This window comes from Lissotriton vulgaris, chromosome 3_1 (assembly GCF_964263255.1).
Source record: "Lissotriton vulgaris chromosome 3_1, aLisVul1.2, whole genome shotgun sequence".
Lineage (NCBI taxonomy): Eukaryota > Metazoa > Chordata > Amphibia > Caudata > Salamandridae > Lissotriton > Lissotriton vulgaris.
The window spans coordinates 793750685-793776757 of NC_141689.1; the positions used below are offsets into that span (position 1 = coordinate 793750685).

Consider the following 26073-nt stretch of genomic DNA (forward strand, 5'->3'; position numbering starts at 1 on the left):
TATTGAATCAAATAGAGGGTCTTATTTTAATAATGAAATAATTCGATTGATTTGCGAATCATTTAAAATTGAACTAAAGTTGCACTGTGCATCCCGCCCAGAGGCTTCTGGAGTGGTAGAACAATTGAATGGCACAATCAAGTCAAGACTGGGAAAGGTGTGTGCATCCACCCCCCTGGAGTGGCCTGATGCTTTACCTCTTGTCCTGATGGGACTCAGAAGTATCCCAGATAAAAATACTGGTTTGAGTCCCCATGAAATACTCATGGGAAGAGCAATGAGGCAGGCATGCATACCAGGACACAAGCTGTTGAATATATCTGATGATTTGGTACTGGAGTATTGCAAAGAGTTGGCTGACCAAGTGCGTTCTATCTCTCACCAGGTTGGAGAAGACGCAGTTGCCAGGCAGCTGAACCAAGCGCATGATCTGAATCCCGGTGACTTGGTAGTTGTGAAGAATCACACTCGAGAATCATGCCTAGCACCAAGGTGGGAAAAACCACACAAGGTTATATTGGTTACAACAACAGCTGTAAAATGTGCAGGCCTGCCTAATTGGATTCATGCAAGCTATACAAAAAGAGTACCAGCATCTGACGAAGTACATCCCCAACTAACTTGAGCAGTTGAGGCTGCTGACGGTTATACAGCTGAAGGATCACGAATACCAGATTCTGAAGTAGCTGATCAAGAACAACCTAGCACTAGTCAGGATGTCTGGATCCTCAAGTGATTGTGAAGACAAGAAGCCAAACTCAATTAGAAAGACAGGACAAGAGTGAAGACGAGTTAGAAATAGAAGAACATGCTCAGATAAAAAAAATACAGTTGTAAAGGAACCTGAGCAGCACCAGATAAGGAAAGAACAATCTACTCAGACGGAAGAAAATAAAAGCCCCATCCATAAGTCAGGGGAGGGACAGATAGGTCTTAAAAAACACGCCCAGGCAGAAGAAAATCAAGAAACTGAAAAACCTAAGCAGGATCAGTTAGGAAAAGGAAAACAAGTTCAGTAAAAAGAAGAAAATCAAATCAAACTGAATCCTGAACAGGATCAGATTAGGGAAGAAGAATATATCCAGGAAGAAACAGCTGAGGTGATAAGCCCTGGACAAGGTCAGATAGAGAGGAGTTTTGAAGACTGAAAAAATCAAGTCTTGGCACAAATCAATTAAAATAAAAGAACTTTCGCAGCAACTGAAAGCACAGTGCAAGCTAAAAGGGTCAGGATAGGAGATAGTTGGCCGTGTATTATTAAGAGACTGAAATTTTGTCTTAAAACAATAAATGAAGAACCTGACCAAGTAGATGAAGTATCCCGCCAATCTGTACCATCCACTGAAAAGCCAAGAAGAAGAAGTCCAAGATTGAAAAGAATGAATAATAAATTCAATGGTCCTGAATGGACATACGTGATTTCGAAAATCTTGAAATAAGTGAAGATAATGATGAAGAATTAAATGCTGAACGAATTGACGAAGAAGTGAGACCAACTTGAAGAAAAGATAACTCCCCCCGGTTATATCTTGTACAACATTTCTCAAGAAGGGAGAAATCTTCTTGCATTAAATGGCTGACGAAAGAGCTGCTGGAAAACCGAAACGAAACCGTGTAAAGAAATGTTGTAGGATATGTATATGTAGCACAATTTTAGTACTTATAGCATGGTTAGTACTGACAATAGCCATCTCCTATTTAATGGTTAAGAACAAACAGAACAGCACTAATACATGTGAAAGAGTGGCTAGCATTAAACAGGACAGAGTAGATTTAAAAGCACCAGTTGAGTTAGATTTACAGCGCCCTGTGAATAAAAATTAAACAGATTTAAATGTTTTTGCAAATCTGTTAGTGCTATATGTGGAAACCATAGAAGTTAGCGATTGTTATGTGTGCATGAAATTGCCAACATAAGTAGCAGAAGGGGTAACATATCATCATTTACCGTTGACATATGGTATTTCCTATAGTGTTTTAGCTTGTTTATTTTATCGAACGGGAAAGTTGCAGTATTATTATTCTAGCATAGATGTGATTATTTTAAGTTCCTCTGCGAAAAAGCATGAACCCAGTTATTAGTACTAGGGACTCACAATTTATGGATGAATATTTTCTCACAATGAAAACAATAGATATAGCTAAAGCACATACGCTTAATTTAACAATGTAAGTTACATGAAGAAGAAAAGATATTTTTTAATTTAGTTGAAAAAAGGAGACAGGATTTCCAAAGAAAGGCCTCTGAACCGAAACCTCAGATACCTAAATGGGCTGAGAAAGAAGATTTAATTGCAACTGGCAAGACTCATGCTGCTATGTCCTTAGACCTTGAAAGGAAAGGTAAAATCTGTCTCCATAGGTTAAAAAACATAGTATAACCATATATTTATTGGTTCCAGTGAATGTGAACACAATTTCTTAGTAATTGGGGATGGGGACTAAAAGGGGGAATAGATCCAGTATTTGTTGAGACAAAGCTTATTTTAAGCTGCCTGATCATTGGTACGGGAGCTGTTATTTCAGAATAGTATTCCCTAAAGTATATCATGTAAAAAGAATCACTGGAAGCAATGAAGATAATAACGGACTAACACGCAATAAAAGGGCTAGTTTTTCAGAAATAGTAGGTGATATATTTAGTGCATTGATACCTTCAGTGGGAGTTATTTTGAATTCACGAAAAATCTGTCAATTATCTACAGTAGTTGATCGGTTATCAACTGGCACTGCTGGAGGATTTTTATTGATCAATACCGAATTGGTTGCGGTCAGATCTATGGTTTTGTAAAATCGACTTGCTCTTGATATATGGCATATATTATTGGCCAAAGAGGGCGGAGTCTGTAAAATGTTGAAAGAGCAACATTGTTGCACTTATATTCCAGACAACGTGTTGAAATTGGAGGCTATGTCAAAAATATTACAAATTTGGAAGAGGATTTAAAACCACTGGAAGTTGACAGTGTATGGAAGAAACTAACAAATAGTATTTCCAACATAGGTAGTTGGTTTTCTAACCTAGGTAAAAGTATTATAGGTCAAATAATAATGCCAATAATGGGAATAAACTTATTTGTTTTAGCAATAATGTTTTGGTGCAAATGTTGCAGGAAAAGAAAGTGGTATGAAGTGAACGAAAAGGGAAAGATGAGAAATATGACGAAATTCGTCTTGAAGAGATAAAAGCAGATATTTTGAAAAGAATTAAATGTTTACAATATAAGAAAGAAAAGGGAAGGAGTGAAGGAGTTGAAGAAATTAAAATGGAAAATTGCTAAAAGTTGGCCTCTGATCTGAAACTAGTGATGGCATAAAATGCCATCAGAGAGGGGATTGATGGAGCAAGGTTTCGTATGAAAGAAACTTGCTCAGATGCAATCCTCTCAAATAACGTATAATAATGTAACCAACATGTTTGTAAATACTAATATTGTATAACATTCTATATACTGTATCTAGGGGAAGCTTGCCGATATGTATTACTAACCATTAACCAGAGTGACTTAAGATAGCTGCCGAAAATGTGGGAAATTTCTGCACATACGTCTACAGCATCTAAGTAGTATGACGTCACGTGTTAATGCACATGCTATGCTTAAACTAAACCTTGCATGTTTTATTGAATTGCTAATGCGAAAAGATTAAATAAATTAATGAGATTAGAGTAAGAATAAGTGGTATAGAGTGCATTCATTTATTTCCGTATTCTAACATGTCTTTCTTTGACTTTATTATTAGTTCGTATTTGGGCTTGTAGGGTGACCGAAATCTCTATCCCACCTGACATGGGCGCACATGCACATATCAACCCGTCTGGAACTATGAGGAATCAGTTGACACTCAGCCAAAGTCGCTTTAGCAAGAAACGCTTTGGAACATCACCTCTCGACATGAAGAGGGGAAGAAAGAAGTAATTAGTTTGGTGTGATGACCTCTCCCCATCTCCTTGCCCAATCAGAAGTAAGGGGTTTTTCAATATTGAAACATTGGGGGGTGGTACATACACGTAGAATAGTATAACTAAGGTAAACTTAGTCAGTTATATGTCACTGATGTCACCGACTGCATAGATCCGACATAGACGTCACAACCCATCACCGACGCAGATAACTTCGAATGTCACAGAGGTCAGAGACGCTGTCCAAGCACTCTGACAGAAGACTCGAGAGAGAGAGAAGGAGACAGAAATTCTGCCACAGAAGAATCCAATAATCTAGAAGGAGAACGTGGAAGAACAATCGAGGAGGCACATCCAAGGAAGGGGAAGAATCGAAGAGAGTAGTGTCTGAGAGGGGGTGCGACACTGGCGTTGCATCTAGAAGAGGTCACCTATTCTGTCCTGAACCTGTCCTGATCCTTGGGCTCCCTATTCAACTCCCTGGTGCCGCTCGTAGTCGCTTCTGCCCGTGAATTTTAAGATTGCCGTATACCAGAGGAGTGGAGAAGATTTTTGCCTTGCTTGCCTTGCTGGGTCCCAAGTGCGCTTCCTGCTGAACGACGGGAGACCGGGACTGCGAGGCCCACCAGGCAGTGCGTTCTGACATCTCGCACACCTGCCGCCTCTTCCCGGGTCTCCTCCCCTCATCTGCCTGACTGTTTAAAGACGACTCGCGGCCCCCGCTCCGCGGGTGCCGCTCGTAGTCGCTTCTGCCCGTGAATTTTAAGATTGCCGTATACCAGAGGAGTGGAGAAGATTTTTGCCTTGCTTGCCTTGCTGGGTCCCAAGTGCGCTTCCTGCTGAACGACGGGAGACCGGGACTGCGAGGCCCACCAGGCAGTGCGTTCTGACATCTCGCACACCTGCCGCCTCTTCCCGGGTCTCCTCCCCTCATCTGCCTGACTGTTTAAAGACGACTCGCGGCCCCCGCTCCGCGGGTGCCGCTCGTAGTCGCTTCTGCCCGTGAATTTTAAGATTGCCGTATACCAGAGGAGTGGAGAAGATTTTTGCCTTGCTTGCCTTGCTGGGTCCCAAGTGCGCTTCCTGCTGAACGACGGGAGACCGGGACTGCGAGGCCCACCAGGCAGTGCGTTCTGACATCTCGCACACCTGCCGCCTCTTCCCGGGTCTCCTCCCCTTCAGTCCTCAGCTACGTACTTTAGGCGAACACTGCGCGCGTCAGCGGGACGCGTGTGCGGGACACATCCCGGGACAAAGCCCGGACTAAGGGCGGACCCTCTGAGACCCTCAGAGAACCGAGGAGACTGGACTGGGCACGTTACTTCGCCCCTGTTGCACCTGATTGTTACCAAACAGTAAGACTATAATTCCCAGTAATACCTGTCCTCCTTTCTTTTAATTGTGCAGTATATTGCTCGTGATTCTGCTTGTTCTGGATAGTGGGACAACTCTTAGGATTTTACATTAATCGCTTTTAATAATGCCTAAGAAGAATGTTGTGGTGGGGGGTAATTCTATTGAGAACTATATGGTACAAGTAGTGTCAAAGATAAATACCGAAAGGAGACAATCTTTAGGTCTTAGTCATTCCCCCAATTTATCTCCTTTAAGCCCTTCACTAGATTCACCTTGGTTAGATATTCCATCTCAGGCCGAGGGAAGTTTAATTCTAGATTCCGAGGCGCTTGAAAATGGTCCGTTAAATATGAGTACAGCTCAGGACCAAGATACAGCTACAATCAATGTCTCGGACTCACAGATAGTAGACCCTGAAGAACATCATACTGTACAAGTCAGTGAGCAGACATCTATAGAAGCCGACCCTCCCGTTCTAGCTTCAGCTGCCCGAGCGATTAGAAAGTGTAGAAAAATCCAACTACCTCGCGGCGGAGTTAGCATAGGGAGGAAGAGGGCTGCGTCACCACTGAGAAGCAGGGAAAAAGGTAGGAGGAAGTTAGAAGAGGATGATAAATTAAATATGGAAGAGGAGCTTATTTCCAGGTTGGTAGACATAATTGACACTAAATTCAGAGCCTTAATTAAACCGGTAGTGGCCAAACTGGATAAGCTAACCGCAGACGTGAAAAAGCTGGCAGTAGATCAAAAGAAGTTACTGGAAGAAGTGTCTAACATATCCGGTTCAGTTAAAAATCTGGCCATACCTGTAAAAGAGGTACTTGGCCACCAACCAGATGCAGGCACATTTCCTAGTATTACAAGGGTAAATCTTTCAGAACAGACACTAAACACTGTATCCACTCAGTCGCCGTCAAGGGATATCCACCCCCCACAACCACGAGGAACAACTCCATTAAGAGCAGGAGAAGATATACTTCACTTTATTGAGGATGCAGCCCCTCTAGTACTGGTTTTAGCAAATGCTCCCCCCTTAACACCGGACCAAACTGAATCACCCACGGGGCTAACAAGTAAAGCCCTGCATTGGCTATCGGGCAATATGCGGTTGGCCCCCTGGGGGAAGCAACAACTAGCTAAAGATATTAAATCAGCCAGAAGGGTTACTTGGATAGGCCAAAACCCCAAAAAATTTAAAGGCGACTGCATAATTATAAATTTTGTAAATTCTGCAGTCTTACCAAATATCCTTCCAAACATTCTACCGCCACAACGAAGGAGTGGTACTATTATTCCTCTCACCCTGGAATTTTTTGGTAAAAAACAAAGGAGCATGACATACCCTAAGCCTAATCATACCTATACTAGACCAATATGGCCAGAAAAAACAAACGGTTGGGGTTTTGAAGTACCAGCAAATAACTGGGGCTATAGTAGGGACGGTTATGACCAACAACCACGACCATATCATACAGATCCCTATTTTTTTAATATCCCCACTTCAAATAGGTATGATATCTTCTCTGCGGAGGGAGGGCTGGATGGGGTAGAATGACTACCAGAAAACGTAGGCACAGGGAATGTGAATACTTGTAGTACTGTAATCCCTACCACTAACCCTCCTGTAATAGAGAGCATGAATGTAACACAGTGCGGAGGTCAAAAATGTTCGGAGGGACTTCTATTGTTATCATGGAATATAGCCGGACTCTCTGACAAAATGCAAGATAAAGACTGGCTGCATTATGTTAAAAAATATCCCATAATATGTTTTCAAGAAACTTGGGTAGTAGGGAGAAACCTATACATTGAGGGATATCAGAGCTTTATAATCCCGGCAACACCATCTGCAAGTGGAAGAGCTAAAGGGGGTTTGGCCATTTTTGTTAGTTTGTCGCTTATATGTCAGAAGACTGAACATAAATCTGGTAATAAAAACATTCAGGTTTTGGAATTTAGAAGGGGTAAAATCCAATTTGCACTGATTAATTTTTATAATTCTGTGAACCAGGCTGGAGATTGCAATATAGAAGCCTTACGTGATTTGCTAGGGGCAATTAATAGTTCTCTGCCATGCTCTAAAATACTAGTAGGTGATTTTAACATACATCTATGTGGGAACCCCAGCGTGGGACCTGTTGGACATTTGGGGTGTAACAGTATGGAAGGAATACACTTTGAACACTCGCGGAGGGGTACAGGGTTAAATGAATTAATGAATGAAAACAACCTGTTCACTGCAATGTCGACTGTACCCGATCAAGCTGTATTCCCAATCCCTACTTATAAAGGCCATGCAACAGGCACTTATATAGACCACATCCTCATTACAGCTGACTTTGTTAATATCATCGAGGATTTTAGGATCCTCGTGAGTATTTATAGCGACCACAACCCTTTGTGCATTACTTTGGGCATGAGTTTACTTGAAAAACACATCCCTCGCGAGGACCGTGGCCTTTTGGAATGCATAAATGGGAAGCGTCGCTTAAAATGGGCTATGGTGGATAGCGATCAATTTTATACCTCTGTTAGTGCAGTTTGTAATCAAGAATTAATGATTTGTACATCCTCTGCATCAGCCCCGTCGCAAATCCTGACATCCTTTAAGGAGATAGCCAAAAAGGTGGAGTCTCTTTTAACGGTACCTAATAAGGGAAGGATAAATTCAAATTGCAATCCAAAATGGTTTGACAGTGTTTGCTCAAAGGCCAGTCGTGAGCTCAAGAAAGCCCTACATACAAAACCAAGAGACCCATTGATCATCAGGGGCTTGCGGAATGAGTACAAGAAATCACTGGCCACTCGTAAGCGAGCAGTCAAAAAAAGTGTATGGGAATTACTCCTAGAGCCCGAGACTTTAAAAAATAGCTCGAAGTTCTGGGAGATAATTAACAAACCAATATTTGACTGTCCTACCATTCCAAATGTGGGCACAAATATATCAGAGGACGAATGGATAGACCATTTTAGTTCTATTTTTATAAATAATACATCACAGGCAGAACACAATCCTGGTTTAGGCAGAGATACTTCTCTATGTTTCTCAAATGAGGAAATAGTTAAAGGAATAAAAAGTCTGTCAAATAATAAGGCTCCAGGTCCCGATGGACTTCCGCCTGATCTTTTTAAGTCACGTGAGGCACTATGGGCGCCGGTACTCACAGCAGTACTAAATGCAGCTGTGCTTTGTGGATGCCCTAAATCATGGGGGGTATCTACAATAGTCCCTATATTCAAGAAGGGTGACCGTAGCAGCCCGGCCTGCTACAGACCGATATCTTTAATAAACTCTGTGGCAAAAGTGATAGGAGGAGTAATTTTAAATAGATTGTCTAGTTGGGCAGAGGAAAATAATATAATATCGCCAATCCAGTATGGCTTCAGGCCTGGACATTCTACCATTTCTCAATGTCTGAATTTGTATCTCATAGTCGGGAAGTACACTAAGGCACGAAGAGGAACGATTCACATGGCGTTTATGGATCTCTCTTCGGCCTTTGATTGTGTGAACCGTGGGAAACTTTGGGGCGCCATGGAAAAAATGGGCGTAGACAAAAATTTAGTAAACCTTTTAGAAGACATACATTCAGACACCAAAGCGAATGTTAGATATACCCAGGACCTAAAAGTGACCAAAGATTTTGGAGTGTTTCGGGGCGTCCGGCAAGGGTGTATCCTGGCCCCGTTCCTCTTCAATCTATATATTAATGATCTGGAAGAGACCCTCTTAAGTACCAACATAGACTATCCATACATTGGCCGAAAAGGTCTGCCGGTTTTATTATATGCGGATGACGCAGTCCTTTTATCTAGAACGGCCAAGGGACTTCAAACTTTATTAGACTCCTTTTATACATTTATGAAAACCAGAGATTTAAGTATTAATAACACCAAATCCTACATAATGAAGGTTGGTGAAGGTTTTAAGAAACCAAATCGCCTAAATGTAGATGGAGTGGAAATACCTGTAACGCACACATTCTCCTATCTCGGGGTCCTCTTTGATAATCAACTTAAATGGGGACCCGTGATTCAGAAAAAAAGGGAGACGTTTCAAGGGTAAACGCGGCTATACTAGATTTCTCTAAAAAGCTGGGAAATAGTCCAGTTGCCGCGCTACTCCAACTATACAAAGCCAAAAGTGTAACCACAGCTTGTTATGGCAGTGAGATATGGGGATATGTTCCCTTGGATGTACTCCAGATAGTTGAAAACAATTTTTTAAAACAGATTTTAAGGGTTCCAAGGGGTACAGCAAATTTTTCTGTGCACGAAGAACTGGGGGTACCGTATGTCAGTGATAAACTTGCTTTGAATCCCATGTTATGCTGGATGAATAGCTGGTTAAATGACGATATTCCCCTGACCAAGCTTATTCTAAAAGAAGCACTTACATGGGATAACAGGTTGGAGATTCCTTGGCTTAAATATCTACTTAAATGTTTTTCTGATTTAGGCCGTCCTGAACTCTTTTTATGCCCGGAATCCATTACTAAATTGGATCTTATTTCTGTCAAAAATGCCTTTGTCGACTTAAGAAAACAGGAAAGGGAATCATGTGAATTAAAAAAAGAAAGTGTACGCAATCACATACTAATCAAAAGCACTTTGCTTATGGAACCCTACCTGACATGGCAAATGTCAAGCTATGACCGATTTTTGTTAACAAGGTTCAGGTTCAACCTGTTTCATCTTTTGCTGGCGGTACCCAGGGGTTCTCATCGAGGTGAAGTGTTGCCAGCTTGCGGCTGCGACGATAAGTCTCCGCAAGATCTGGCACACTTTCTGTTTTTTTGCCCCTATTATGTTGTACCAAGGAAGTTATGCTTGAAACCCTGTTTGAAAAAATTGAACTTTCACCAATATCGTCCTGCACAACTTTTTCTACAGCTGCTAAATTGTGATTACACTTTATTTGTATGTGGTTTTTTGAGAATGGCGATCAAATTCAGAAACAGTATGGAAGGATAACAATACTGATATGGTTATTTATCACTGCGGCCAAAAGAACATCATTTTTAAATGGTTTTTTAATATACTTGAAATAGGGATGTATTTTTCTAACTTTGTGATTTTTTACTTGTAATTGATTATGACCTTTTAAGATTATATGTATGTCATGCTATTTTCTGTAATGTAAATACTTTTATGGTTGTCAATTCGAACAACCGAATAAAGTTATTTGACTTGACTTGAACTCCCTGGCCAGGGGATTCTAGGTAAATAAAATTCTGTGTGATATGTTCTTGTACTGTTCTCTCTTTCTACCCTCTCCAGGTACTGTCATCATGAAGATTTAACCAAGTCACTTTATCCTATTCTTGATTTACTTCTAAAGTAATCGGTGTATGACATGTATTGGTATTTGACTCACAAAATTATTAATTAGATAAACCTTTTAAAACACTCTCAATTCTGTGGTCATTGAAGATAAGGTTTATTGTCATTCTACCTATTCTACTAACAACCTGATCTATTAACCAGAGGAAAATAAGACCCAAGGTGAAAGGGTTGGTAAGAATTAGTAACGGTAAAATTCCTCACGCAGGAATAACAATATTTGACTCCAGGGGTAATTACCGGCTTATGTGTCAATGTTTTGGGCCCAGGTGAGTATGGTAGCTTATGAGTAACCCAAGCTGGTAAATCCCACTGGACCAATGCCATTTGGTGGAAATTCCTCCTAAAAAAATGTGATCCATCATCATTTGATAAATATACATATAAGGAGAGAATGATCCTCAAGAGCCAAGTATGTCAGATGTATTTACAATGTTTTCTCTCTCATGTTTACCTAGATAAGATTCATTAAGTATAGTCCCTATTTCAACATTTTGTTGGTAATATATACATTTGAACTCTCTTTAAGATCTCTATCTCTAGATTTTGAAAGAAGATAGTTCAATTCGTCTAAGTGTGTTGAATCTACATATCAAGTGTTTAAATGACAATATGCATAATTAAATAAGTAACCCTTTGTCCCCTTCCTATGTCTTAATTGTTCCACATGATCCTCTATGATAAAATGGGGTTTCTCATTATAGGATTACTCAGATTGTCCCTTCGTTTTTAAGAATGTGGGAGTTCCGTTAAGAGTTTTAGAGCCATCATTGTAAATGTATATGGAGTTCGGCATCCGATTGTGCCCAAAAGGATTCTCTGTTTCTATTGCTAAGATGTATCTGGACTCCATTTTTCTTAACTCCATTGTTCTGTCACCACCTCTTCTTCCTGAAGGCACAATCTTTATGCCAAGTCACGATCATTATTAGAGTGGTGTTCAAAGAATTGTTTCAAAATGGGGTAAGAAAAGTCTTTGTTCTTGATAGCTCTTAAATGTTGAAGTATTCTTAGCTTTAATTTATTGATAGTGCTCCCAACATACTGTTTTTTTGCAGGGGCATTCTATATGGTCCTTGATCTGTTGTATTTTACCATTTTATAATATCAACATCTATGTATTCTGGCCATATTCACATGTCCTGCATTTAGGACATCTCCAAAATCCTGGGGTGGTCAATAAAGTTTGTCATTGAATTCAAAATTACTGTGTGTCAGTATATCCCCTAGGGAAGCTATTTTACTATACATTATGCTGGGACTTGTTGGTCATTTCTTCTTTAATGTTTCATCCAGCATGAGTATGTTCCAATTCTTTTTTACAATCTTTTTTAGTTCCTTATTTTCATTATTGAAATCTATGATCAGTCGTGTTATATCCACATCCTCATCTTGTTCTGCCAGGTTTTCCTTTTGAGATGTTAGCAAGTATTCTCGTGAGTTCTGATTGACCTTGGCTCTGGCAGTTCTAATTACCTCCAATGGATAGCCTCTCTCCAGGAAACGGGCACTCATCTTGTCGAGTTGTTGTTCTACATCACTTATTTCTGAGCAGTTTCTCTTGACCCCTAACATTTGTCCATATGGTATACTCCACTTCAGATGTTGAGGGTGCCCACTATTTGCATGGAGTATACTGTTGCAGGCAATGGGTTTCCGGTGTATTTCGCTGCAGATTTAATTATTCTTGATGAATATTTCCACATCTAGGAATATCACACTGTTCCTGCTGGTAGTAGATGTGAAAGTTAGAATGAAATTATTCCTGTTCAGTGATTCAATTAAGTTTTCCAATTCATTTTGCTCCCCCTCCCAAATCACAAACAGGTCATCGATGATCCTAGTCCAGAGTTTAATATTGGACTTATAGTTACCAGCTAGTACATCCTTCTCCAATGCTCCCATGAGTAGGTTCGCGTATGTGGAGGAAAATGATGTTGCCATTGCTGACCCCTGTTTCTGTAAGAAAAGCTCACCATTGAAGAGGAAGATGTTGTGGGTAAGGTAGTAGGATAACATTTCTAAGAGCATTCCTAAATGCTCCAAGAAACTAACTGATCTAGTTTTTAGGAACTCTTGTACAGCCATAATTCTGTCAGTATGTAAAATTGATGTGGACAAGGAACTCATATCTGTTGTGGCCATAATGAGTCCATCACCCCATTTGGACACTTTGGATCTTTTTTTAAAAACTCTGAGGTGTCTTTTAAATAAGATGGCAATGATGTTACGTAATCCATGAAGAAGGTATCAATGAAGCGTGATCCAATCGAGCTCACACTTGGTCTTCCTGGTGTGTTATTGACCGACTTGTGTACTTTTGGTAAGAAGTATATGGTTGCAACGATGGGATAGTTCACTTTTAAATACATATACTCCTCAAAGTCGATTAACCCCAACTCATTCCATTGTTGTAGTTTGTGGTGGTACTCCTATGTACATGTTTCCATTGGATTTTTATCTAGACGCTCATAATGATCTTTATTAGAGATTTGTCTGGTAGCCTCATCTATATAATCCTTGATATCCTGGACAACAATGTTTCCTCCCTTGTCAGAGGCTTTTATTATGATCTGTGGGTTATCTCTCAATTCTTTTAGGGTTTTTTGTTCCCTTGGTGTTAAATTACATTTCCTGTTTCGGATGTTTATTGATTTTGATCTGGGAGATAATAGTTTATTGATATCTTCCAACATAGGTTTTTGAAAAATGTCATTTTTGTTTCCCGTTGGGAGTTAGGGACAAAATGTGGATTGTACCTTGAGTCCACTGTCTCCCTCCCTCCAGTGGAGATGCCCATATTCTGACAGAATTGTATGTCATTTTCTTCTTGTTGATTTATTGAAGAGCTTGATGGTGCCAAAGTTTTTTCCAGGCTATTCAATGTTCTCAATGTTGAGATATCTCTGTGGTCTAGCGGTGAGATCTAAATTGTAGATGGAACGTTTGGATTTTGGTTAGGTGTTCTCTCCTCATAATATTTTTTGAGTTTTAATTTGCGACAGAATTTATATAGATCAATACGGATGTTAGGTAGATCCATATCCTGATTGGGACAGAAAGATAAGCCTCTGTTTTGCAGATTAATTTGATCTGGACTCAAAGTTCTATTAGAGAGGTTTATGACCTTATTCTTTTTGGTTATTTTTTCATTAGATCTGCTGTTTCTTTCCTCTTACGCTCTTTGATCCGCTTTCTGCTTCTTCTTGTGGTTAGTGTTGACTTCGTCCCCTTCCCAGCGTTATTCCTTTTCCTCTCCCTCTTTGTAGCGGGACCATCTGCATTAGTCTCATCTCCCTGAAAAAATCCAAGATCGAAGTGCTCTGCTCCTCATCAGCCGAGCTATCCACTGTGCCTGTATATATATATATATATATATATATATATATATACAGGCGTATGTGTATATATATATATATATATATATATATATATATATATATATATATATATATATATATATATACAGGCGTATATATATATATATATATATATATATATATATATATATATATACAGGCGTATATATATATATATATATATATATATATATATATATATATATATATATATATATATATATATATATATATATATATATGAAAACCAATACTGTATGGAGGGTCTAAGGGAAGTTTATAGACCAGCCTAGGTAACAATCCCCAATAATACTATTAACTACAAGAAAACCTAGGGGTCTTAAGTATGAGGAGAAAGGGAGCCTCTATTACAGGGTAATGATAGCGTTCAAGTCTATCGATTACTAGGGTAATCCCGCTACTACTTTAGGCATTTAAATGATACACACAGAACCAGACAGTGATTGTGGGTGAAACAAATAAACAATTGTCGGATTCCCATCAAAGTCTTGTTGTGATCAATACTATCATCAGGTCATCCTTCGGGGATGGTGTGTCTCTAGATCATTGAGACGTTTTCTACCAACCTCCGGTCAGAGTTGGGTTCCAACCCACAATCACTCCTAGACCATGTAGATAATAAGGTATGATAGGAATCAGTGCAGTGCAAAACCAAAAAATGTGTATTGGAGTGGTGAGTTAAAATAGGATAGAGGACAAAAGGAAGAAAACTTTAATGAAGATTGGCCTCTTCCTAATTAAAACCAGGAACAGTGCATGAAAAACAGTTTTAAACAAATAACTGTATAGGGGCCCCTATACAGTATATATATATATATATATTATATATATATATATATACTGTATAGTGGCCCCTATACAGTATATATATATATATATATATATATATATATATATATATATATATATATATATATATATAACACACACACAGAAATACTGGCCCTGCACCTCCAGCTCTGGCGAACAGAAACCGCGACGAGTCCCAAAATTTCAGGCACAGATGTTTTATTATCACCACAGCACAGCGGTCTGACACGTTTCGGGCGGATGCCCTTGCTCACAGATAGTCAAGCTAGTGTGTGCCATTTTTTTAATATGCAATAGTGAACACCATGTGGTCATAGATATAGAAAACATACTACTCAAAATGTCTGTAGTTCTCTGGTTTGTAACAGAAGGGCAACAGGTAAAAATACTAACCCATCAAGCAATTCATATACCGAATAAATTCAGGTAGCAATAATCTCTACTGTCAATTTCATAAAGAAATATAGCTGCCTAACTCCAGGATATTACCAAGGTAGTCTGAATAGTATTTGTGCAAGAAATGCAAATGTAAACAAATACCAAATGTGCAATATATTTCGCAAATGTAAACATATTGACTGTGCAAATATATGCCTTTTGATAATATTATATCGATTTGGTTAAAAATCAATAAAATAGTAATAGAAAAATTATCAGGATTAAATAACATATTTAAAAATTGAACAGTTCATATATAAATGTAAACATAATTGTGCAAAATACGCAAAATGGTATAAATACTAAAACAGACTACGTTAATAAAGATAAATATCTGATTGCTATAAATAGACAAAGACATAGGGACATCAATGAGGTTGGCAGCCCTTCATTTATTCATAAAAGACTATGGTAAAGTGTATGTTAACAATTATACGTGTATTATAAGACAAACAAAAACCCCAGGTGAATTCCATGGTGCAGTAAAACTGTAAATCAATTTCTGCATCTAAATGGAAAATATGTACAATTAAAAAATGGCCAAGAAACAGTAAATCATCAAATGGGCATGGGAGGTGGCCATAGTTAAACTAATGTTAGCAGGAACCAAACTAAGATGGGATATAGATGGACGGAAGAAATGCTACATAATCTATAGAAAATGATATAGATCTTCCGGTGTATTAAGGCCATTTGGCACTTTACTGTCCAACTCAAGAATCATTTTAGATTCCAATTGTCTGAGCATCTTATCTCTGTCGCCCCCCCTGTGTGGTTTGGGGACAGCGGCTAATACATAATACTTGAGACACTCAAGGTTGTTATTGTGCATCATCTTAAAGTGTCTTGCGACAGGATAGGAGCTGTCGTTGTTTACTATAGCTCGGAGATGCTGCAAGATTCTGACATGCGCCTGAAGCCTGGTACTCCCAACATACCCCAGGCCGCAGGTGCACGTCAGAACATAAACAACATACTCCATCTTACAATTAAAGATGCCCTTGATTCATGAAAGAGTTGGACTAAACGGAGTGGCATGCTTAGTAGTATTGATTCCAAACTTGCACGCTCTACAACTAGATCATTTGGTGAAACCCGGCCGGGTTGTAACCAAGATTCAGTTTTCAGAAGTTCAGGGAATGAATTTGATACATGTTGGCGCATGGAAGGGCCCTTCCTATAAGTGATATTGGGTCCACACGTTAGTTGAGGTGCTAGAACACCATCGGCCATTAATATCGGCCAACTTTTAGTTAAAATGGCTCTGATGCGTCGTTCCTGACAGTCGTATGTTGTCATAAATCTCAGACTTGGGTCGTCTTTGATGTTAATACTTTCCGGAATGGGAACTTCTGAGGGACTGAACAGGGATTCCCTAGATCTTTTCCTCAGTTTCTCAGTAGCCATTTTAAGCACCCTATCACTATATCCCCTGTCTTTGAATCTTTTGAGAGCTTGAATGGTGCATACTGATAATTCTTCCTCTGTACTGCAAATCCTTTTAAGTCGGAGCAACTCCCCATAGGGGATGTTGTCGACGACATGGCATGGATGTGTGCTGCTGGCGTGGAGAACAGAGTTTCCCGCCGTCTTTTTTCTGAATAGGGTGGTTGCAATTTTTCCATTTTTAACAAATACTTTGACATCTAAGAAATCTACAGTTTGTTTACTCATTTTGTAGGTAAATTTCAGATTTTCTTGATTAATGTTTAGTTGTTCAATAAACCCGATGGCACTGGTTTCATCCCCCCTCCAAATCATAAAAACATTTTCAATAAACCGTATCCACTGTACTATGTGTTTTGAGTAAGTGTCATGATGTTTTCCCATGAGGACATGCTTCTCCCACCAGCCTACGTGCAAGCACTCATAGCTGGGAGAGAAGCAGGTCCCCATAGCCACACCCTTTTCTGCAAAGAAATCTCATGCAGATTAAAAACACATTGTCTACGAAACACCATTGGTGTAATGATCCCTGTGTTGTGGTTCCCATTACAGCCTAGGGCGCGACCCAGGACATGTTCCTCCCACCAGCCTACGTGTAAACACGCATAACTGGGGGAGAAACATGCATTGATGGCCACGCCCGTAACTGCTGGTAAACCTCATTGTTGAATATAAAAAAGTTGTTACATAGGCACAGTTGAATCATTTTCAATAACATCTTACTATGCTCATAGAATTTAATATCTCTGCTTGACAAAAAATATTGAATAGCATGTAACCCATCCTGATGATTAATCGAGGTGTAAAGAGAACAGATATCCATCACAATAAAGTGATATTCTGGACTCCAGTATATATATGTATATGTATATATATATATATATATATATATATATATATATATATATATATATATATATATATATATATATATATATATATATATATATATATATATATATATATATATATATTACCTACTGGCGATAGCCAGTAGGTATATATAGTTAGGATTTTTTTCCTATGGGACTTTTGAAAATTCTATGTCTAATAACTTTGGCGTTTGTGGACGGAATCGGCTGAAATTTTCAGGAAAATGGCACATTTTGTTTCTGAGCAGCTCCTGAAAATTTGGGGGGGGTTCGTCAAGGGGGGGCCGTGAAAAAAGGGGGGTCCCAAAACGCGTTTTTCCCATGTTAATTTCCATAGGGCGGTTGGACTCACTTTTAGCCCGAACGGCTGAATGGATTTTCACGAAACTTGGCAAAATTGTAGGGACTGTTAGCCCGATGTGCCTTTGCTAGGTCTCAATATATGTGCTTCAGTGGATTTTGAGAAATTAACGTTTAAATCAAGATATATATCTGTAACAGCGCTCCGGGCAGCGATCCGGTTAGCGAACTTTTCGCGTATCGGAACTTTGCAAAGCGAAGCTGATTGGCTCTCCGGTGTCTGTCAACATTCTAAACAGTCCGGTGCGGCCGCCATCTTGTCTCTCGGTAGGATCGAGAGACAAGAGGAGGCCAAAACAAAGGGGGAAATGAAGGAAAGGGGGCAAGGTAGACCCCTCCTGACCCCCTGGGATTGATGAGGGGGATATTATAGAGCCACGCCGGGCCCAAAAAAAAAAAAAAAAAAATCCGATTTTTTCGCCGTAGAGACGCGTCTTGGTTCGCGAACCGGGCAGCTAACCGGGCAGCTAACCGGGAAGCTAACCGTCAGTGTAACGGGAGTCTGAGGAGTAGCTGATTGGCTGTCAATATTGTAAACAGTCCGGAGCGGCCGCCATCGTGTCTCTCGGTAGGATCGAGAGACAAGAGGAGGCCAAAACAAAGGGGGAAATGAAGGAAAGAGGGCAAGGTAGACCCCTTCTGACCCCCTAGGATTTATGAGGGGGATATTATAAAACCACGTGGGGCCAAAAAAAAACAAACAAAAAAATCAGATTTTTTCGCCGTAGAGACGCACCTTGGTACGCGAACCGGGCAGCTACCGGGAAGCTAATCGGCAGTGTAACGGGAGTCTGAGGAGAAGCTGATTGGCTGTTATCATTGTAAACAGTCTGGAGCGGCCGCCATCTTGTCTCTCTGTGGGATCGAGAGACAAGAGGTGGAAAAAAAAAAGGTGTAAATGAATGAAAGGGGTAAGGCAGACCCCTCCTGAACCCCTAGGATTGATGAGGGGGCTATTAAAGTTCCCTGGGGGGTGAAAAAAAAAAATTTGCGATTTTCGCGGTAAAGGTGCTTCCTGGTACGTTAACCGGGCAGCTAACCGGCAGCGTAACGGGAGTCCGACATATTGTGTTTTTTGAACGTTTGTGATATGTGCACGTGTGGATTTTGTCTAATTAAGGTTAAAAAATATATATATATCTTTAAGCGTGTTCTGGCGCGCTTACGTTTTGGGTTTGGTTTGCGCTGCAGAGACGATACGTCACGGTTATGCGATGCATCATGAGGCGTCTCACGGGCTACGTGATACGTCACTTAATAAAGAATATATTTTACAGCTATAGATATTAGCTTTTAAAAAACCAATGAAATTCACAGAAAAAACCATAGGTTATAGACCATATATAGTTAGGAATTTGCATTTACAAAACCTTGAAAATTCACTGAAAAAAACATAGGTTATAGACCATATATAGTTAGGGATTAGCATTTAAAAAACCTTATTTTATTTGCACAAAACCATTGAAATTCCATATATAGTTAGTTGCACTAACTATATATCGCGGACCCGCAATCCACTGCTAATGATGTCACATATTACATCATTCATGACATGGTCAGTGACATCACTGATGACATCACTGATGACATCTCAAATGACATCACTGATGACATCACTGATGACAACACCCAGTGACTGTATGTTTCTGTAAAGTTAAAATATGTCTTACATATTGAAGAATGAGTGGATGTATAAGTGTCTGGATGAAGGATTTAGTAGGTGCATGACTGACTGTATGAGAGAATGATTAAATGTGTCTCACTGAGTGCATGGGTTAGTGATTAAAGTGTCTTAATTTGGCAATCAATATTTATGTTCTTCTGTAAACTGCTGCATGTTTAAATCAGTAGCTATATCAGTAACTATATGGGTTATTGAATGGTTGCCCAAGTATTTGTATGGGAGACTGAGTGTGTGTGTGGGTGGCTGGGAGGTGTATAACTCTGTGCATAGATGTGTGAGCGGTTGATTCCCTAGGTGTATGGGTTCAAAAGTGCATGTAGAAACAGCTGTATGGACAGTTGACTGTGTGCATGAGTATATTGGTGAGTGAATGGATATCTCAGTTCTACATGTCAAAGTAAGTACATATGTAAAGCACACTCCATGTGAGAGTTGACATATATAAATAACTGAACATAAGAGTCAGTGAATGTGAGAGTGGCTGTATGAATCATTGTGAACTTGTATCAAGGATTGTATAAGAGAGTAAATATGTGTTAGTATATGTTTGAATAAGTAAGGTGTGTATAACTGTATAGTTAAGGAAATGGAGATGTGATTGATTCTTTGCATGACTGAATAGGTGTGTGAGTAACTCCATGGATGTGTGACAGTCTGTGAGTGCCTGTTTACACTGAGTGTATCAAAGGTTATATTAGAGTCTGAAGATGTATTATCACATAAATGATATCATCAGTGATGTAATCAGTAATGTCAAATGAGATGTCAGTGATGTCATCAGTGATGTCATTTGAGATGTCATCAGTGATGTCATCAGTGATGTCATTTGAGATGTCATCAGTGATGTCATCAGTGATGTCACTGACCATGTCATGAATGATGTAATATGTGACATCATTAGCAGTGGATTGCGGGTCCGCGATATATAGTTAGTGCAACTAACTATATATGGAATTTCAATGGTTTTGTGCAAATAAAATAAGGTTTTTTAAATGCTAATCCCTAACTATATATGGTCTATAACCTATGTTTTTTTCAGTGAATTTTCAAGGTTTTGTAAATGCAAATTCCTAACTATATATGGTCTATAACCTATGGTTTTTTCTGTGAATATATATATATATATATATATTGTGCTCCAAATTCTTCCCCACTCGCAAAATAAATTCTCCACACTCGCGGGGCTAATTTTCCAAAGGTTGTTTTAGTTCACAACAGACAAGACAGACGCGTTAGCGTTTCAGCTCACAGCCTTTCTCGATGTCAGTAGCCACTATATATATATAAGGCCAATGTGCAGTGTTCTGGCTTAGGGCATAAGATATAGGTATTAGGTTCTATAACTTTTCCCTACCTATTACAACTTTAGTAAAATGGTAATAGGCAGAGAAAAAATATTGTTTCTATTTATTTTAGAAAAATTTACGGAGTACTGCAATACTACCTAAAAAGGACTGCAGTACTTTAAAAAAGTTAAAAATAATAATTCTTTAAAAATGAAAAAAGACTGTAATACACTTTATTTGACAAATATAATGTAGTACAGTGTATTTACAATTTTTAACATATTTAATTCTGTAAAAAAAGCTCATAGAGTACAATGGAAATAACAAAAAAGTCCATAAAATATACGGTACTTACTAGGTACTACCATGGGACTCTGTGAACTTCTTTAAAATATGTAGAAAGTATAAATACATTTCCCTTCTGATTACCCCTTTAATAAAGTTGTAATCGGTAGGGAACGCCAATAAAACCTACCACTTACCTATATCTAGGGCCCTAACACAGAACACAGCCAAAGAGTAGGTAAAACAATATGGCTGCCTTTTATTTTTTTAAAACAGTCATTATGCAATTATATACTGGCTTGTTATCACCATGTACACTGCAAAGGTACAGCGGTATACCGTAGCCCAAAATATAACTAAGGCCCTGCTGTATTACTGTATTGCTATACCCTTGCGTCATGCATGGTGTTGGATGGTCAGCACAATACTTAAGTCAGATTTACACAGCAACGCAAGAACACCATGCGTGGCCCTGTGCTGATTGTTATATCTGGAGAAACATAAGCCAGCCCTATTCGCTTATTTGCGTTACTCTGCTCACCATAATCTACATTGCTGCTAAATTTCACATATTTCTGCATGCCACTCCACTGTACGCCACTCCACTATACACCACTCCACTCTATGGTATTTTAATATCATCCACTCTAGTGTACACCACTCCACTCTGTGCCTCTCCACTTAATGCCATGCCATTGTACACTACTCCACTACACACTATTCCACTCTACGCAACTCCACTCTGTGCTACTGCACTGTACAAATCCCCACTCTACACCACTCCACTCTAAGCTATTACACTGTATGCAGCTCTACTGTATGCCATTACACTCTATGGGCTAGATGTATCAAAATTGTAAATTGCGAGTACCTAATTGCGAATTCCTGTGAATCGCAATTAGGTAATCACAATTTACAATGTAAGAAACTCAAAGAGATTTAGATAGCGATTCCTAGGCGTTCCCAAATCACTCTACCTCATCAATATTAATGAGGTTGATCGCAATTTGCGACCCCTAGGAATCGCAGAATACACAGGGATGGTGACCAGCAGACCACTATGTCCGTGATTGCTTTTAAATAAAGCAATCTTTTTTTTTCGTTAAAGCAGCCCGTTCTCCTTAAAGAAAAACGAGATGCTTTACAAAAAATAAAATGAAAAGGCAGTGGTCTGTAAGGCCACTGCCTGCTTTTATAAACGCTGTAACAAACATTCACAAAGGGGAAGGGGTCCTTTGGGGACCCTTTCCCATTTGCAAATGGGTTACCACCAACATAAATTAGGTCGTAAAATGTGACTGTTTTGCGACCACAAACATTCCTACATACCGATGCGATTCGGAATTAGGAAATTACGCCCTAAACACGCCCTTTCCTAATAGCAAATCGCAAACCCATTTTGCGATTCGGTAACAGCTAACCGAATTGCAAAATAGGGTTTGCTGCATCTGAAAAGCATTTTTTACGTTTGCAAAGTGGCCAATTCTGCGAATCTGCCCATTTGTGAAGGCAAAAATGCTTGATCCATGTGCCCCTATGTTCTTACGCTCTACGCGCCTTCACTCTACGCCACTCTAATCTACGCTGTTCCACTATGTGCCACTCCACTGGATGCTACTCCACTATACACTATTTCACTATTTGCTACTCCTCTCTACGATATTCCAGTGCATGGCACTCCACTCCACTCTACTACACTTCATTCTATGCGATTCCATTGAACTCTCCTCCGCTGTAGACCTCTCCACTATATGCTATTACACTATACCCCACTCCACTATACACCACTCCATTCTACACCACTCCACTGTACCCTGCTCCACAATACCCTATTATACTTTATGCCACACCACTCTATTCTAATCCACCCTATTACACTGTACCCAACTCCGCTCTATAAAAGTCCACTCTACGCTATTACACTGTACATAACTCCACTCTATGCCACTTCAGTGTATGCCACTCCACTGAATACTGTATACCACTCCACTATACACCCCTCCACTCTATGCCATTCCACTGTACACCAGTCCACGCTATGCTATTCATCTGTACAAGACTCTACCATATACTACTTCACTGTATGCCACTAAACTGTACGCTACTCTACTCTATGCCACTTCAGTGTATGCCACTCCACTCTATGCCACTCCATTTTACGCTATTCCATTGGGCACCACTCTTCTGGATGCTTTTACACTCTAATCCACTCCAGTCAACACCACTTCACTGTACTGAACTGCACTGTACGCTTCTCCACCAATGCTATTCCAATCTACGCCACTCAACTCCCTTCACTACACTTCAATGAATGCCACTCCACTGTACGCTACTCCACTCTACTCCACTCCAGTATATGTGACTCCACTCTACGCTAATCCATTGGATGCCACTCTACCCCACTCCACTGTATGCTATTTCACTTGCCCTCACTCCACTGTACTCCATTCCAGTCTAAGCCACACACTGTATGCTGCTACACTGTACACCACTCAACTGTACTCTACTTTACACTATTCCACTGTATGCCACTCCACTCTACGCTATTATACTGTTCGCAACTTTAATCTGCGCCACTCTACTGTATGGTATGCCACTTTACCCCAGTCCACTGTACACCACTGCATTCTACGCTATTCCTTTGGACCTCACTCCACTGTACGCCACTCCATTGTGTGCTGTTGTACTATAGCCCACTCCACTGTACACCACTCCAGTCTACACCACTCCACTGTATGCCATTCCACTGTATGCTACCACACTATACGCTATTATACCCTTCGACATTCCACTGTACGGCACTCCAGTCTACACTACTCCACTGTATGCCACCCCAGTCTGTGCTAGTCCACTATATGCTATTCCACTCTACATTATTCCACTGTATGCCACTTCACTGTACACTGCTCCACTCTGCACCACACCAGTGTACTCTCCTCCTCTCTATATAACTCCACTCTACAAAACTCTACTACACTACATGCTGCTCTACTAGACTGTACTCCACTCTTTCCCAGACTGTATGACACAATATTCCACTCTACTGTATGAGACGCCACTCCAGTAACAGTTTCCTCATATCTACGCTACTCCACTTCAATGCATGCTACTCCACTCTATGCTAATCCACTATAACCTGCTCCACTCTACGCCGCTCCACTGCACACCCCTCCACTCTGCGCTATTCCACTCAATGCCCACTCTAATGTACGGTATTTCACTGTATGCTAGCCCACTTTATACTACTCTACTTTACGGTAATCACTCTATGCCACTATAGTCTACACCACTCTACGCCTCTCTACTGTACAACACTCTCCTCCACTCTCTATAAGTCCACTCTATAAAAGTATATTACATTTTATGGCACTCTACGACACTCTATCCCTGTACACTCCACTGTCTAACTCTGTGCTTAACTCTGTGCCCATACACTCCATTGTACAACACTCTATTCTACTATACAACACTTTTTTATAGTCTCCAACACAGCACTCTGCTGTACGAAACCCTCTCTAATTTATAACAGTTTACTTCCTACACTGCGCCACTACACTGCACCCCACTACACTCCATGCCACTGTACTCAACAACATGACAATTCATTCTATAATACTTTACTCCACACTACATTACACCTCTCCACTCGATAGGTCTCCACTTAATGAGACTTTACCTCACTCCACAAGACTTTACCTCACTCTAGGCTACTGTTGAACAATCTATTCTATGCAGCTCCACTGTTTGACACACTACTGCACATTTGCAACTCCACTCTGCAACACTCAATGCCACTCTCCAAAATTGTACTCCTGTTTATACTACTCCAGTCCAGTGTACAACAGTGTATCATAGTGTATACCCCTGTACAACAATCTGCTACACTCTACAATACTCTAGTCCACTATGCAACACTGTACACAACTCTTTGTATGCCACTGCACCCCACTTTACTCCACTATACTATATGACACAGTATACCACTCCACTCCACTAATCCACTATATGCCACTCCACTCACTCTACTCTATGCCCTTGAACTCTATAACACTGTTTGCCAATCCACTGTGCCACACTCTACAACACTGCATTGAACTATACCCCACTCCACTCTACAAGACTGAACTAACTGTATGCCACTCTACAGAAGTCTACAACACTTTCCAATACTGTTCCACGCTACAACAATAGACTTCAGAACACTCTCCTCCACTGTACTATACGTCACTCCACATAATGGCACACCGCTCCACAACACTGGACTCTTTGATTTAAAACTTATTTTTATTTAAAATTAAAAGAAAACATTGAAATGCAATGAAAAAATCCAAAGGTTAAAGCTTAGCTATCGTTAGGGAAACGTTTTTCCACTATACAAATCAAACTTAAGCTACACAAACATTCTAAACGTTTATTATAACTTTCATTTACAGTTTATCCACCACCTTCAAATTATTATAAATGGCACACCTCATTACACACACTTTTCAGCTTGATAATCAGACAACACTAACGATAATTCAACACTCTACCATGCACTCTGTTCTTACACTCCACTGTACGACACTCACCACCACTATATTGTACAACACTACACTCAACAACACTGAATTGTATGACACTCTACCCTACTGAACTCCACTCTATGCCTCTACACGCTACAGTATTTTACTACACTGTATGCCACTCTCCAACACTTCACCACACTCCATTTCGTGACACTCCAGTCTATGATACTCCAATGTAAAACACTCAACTCTACTGTACAACACAACACACCACTCCACTGTAAATCACTTTCGGGCACATGCATCAAAATCAGAAATAGCGATTCCTTAATTGTGAAAAATAAGGAATCACAATTAAAAAATCGCTATATGGAATGCATGAAGCCCCACGCAAATAATTAGCG

The 26073-nt window shown here is 39.9% G+C and overlaps 1 protein-coding gene across 1 annotated transcript in view; it reads left to right on the forward strand.

Annotated features, from left to right (window-relative positions):
- Positions 1-26073, forward strand: part of SPMIP10 (sperm microtubule inner protein 10) — a 227527-nt gene that overhangs the window by 145381 nt on the left and 56073 nt on the right. The gene's annotated exons all lie outside the window — the stretch shown is intronic.